The sequence below is a fragment of the Triturus cristatus genome, chromosome 2_1 (genome assembly GCF_964204655.1).
Source record: "Triturus cristatus chromosome 2_1, aTriCri1.1, whole genome shotgun sequence".
Taxonomy (NCBI): Eukaryota; Metazoa; Chordata; class Amphibia; order Caudata; family Salamandridae; genus Triturus; species Triturus cristatus.
The window spans coordinates 1,174,306,898-1,174,307,800 of NC_140581.1; the positions used below are offsets into that span (position 1 = coordinate 1,174,306,898).

The 903-nt window shown below is 58.4% G+C and overlaps 1 non-coding gene across 1 annotated transcript; it reads left to right on the forward strand.

Annotated features, from left to right (window-relative positions):
- Window positions 1-220: 220 nt before the first annotated feature.
- Window positions 221-373, forward strand: LOC146866563 (5.8S ribosomal RNA). The gene has a single exon (XR_014977499.1). It is a non-coding gene; the product is annotated as a 5.8S ribosomal RNA (ribosomal RNA).
- The last annotated feature ends 530 nt before the right edge of the window (window positions 374-903 follow it).

Below are 903 nucleotides of genomic sequence, written 5' to 3' on the forward strand. Positions count from 1 at the left end.
CCCAGTCCTCCGGGTGAGGCCGCAGCAGGGTGGGAGAATCCCAGGACGAGCACCTGGTAATGCTTTTTTTCCAACGTTGCAGTCTGACTCCCAGAGGGAAAGCCTTGAACGGGGCGCCGAACCTTTTCGCCGCCTGGCCGGTGGATGGACGGACGGCATCGCCTTCATCCTGCCTCTCCTGCACCCAAAGGTGGGTGAACATTTTCAAAAAGTTGCCTGTGACTCCTGGTGGTGGATCACTTGGCTCGCGTGTCAATGAAGAACACAGTTAGCTGCGAGAATTAATGTGAATTGAAGGACACATTGATCATCGACACTTCGAATGCACTTTGGGCCACGGGTTCCTCCCAGGGCTACGGCTGTCTGAGGGTCGCTTGATCGTCAATCGCCCCAGGGCTTCCCTGCGACGTGGCTGGGGCTGTCGCAGGGTAGCTCCGCTTCCCTATACACCCCCACAAGGTCAGACCCACATGATCGCCCATGGCAGGATCTCTCACCTGGTCCTGTCATGGAGGTACACCACCAACACGCCGATCCTTGCCTCCCACCTCGGCCAGGAAAGGGCTGGCGTCTGGTTCGCCCCAGTCCATCCTGGAGCGCCTGGCTGCGTGCCTTGCGGGGCTGTCCATGGTGTCCCACCAGCTGCCCACATGCACTGCCTCGGTCACCTACCTCTGTGGCGGGCTTCCCGAGGAGGGTGAAACCTTCCTGCCAGCCAGTCTTTCAATCCAGGGAAAGAGAGCATGCAGCCACGACGCCGGCCAATGCAAGCCAAGGGCCGGTGTTTCCCAGCTCCACCACGCTTCGGCGTTCCAACTACGACCTCAGATCATATGTGGTGACCCACTGAATTTAAGCATATTACTAAGAGGAGGAAATGAAACTAACCAGGATTCCACCAGT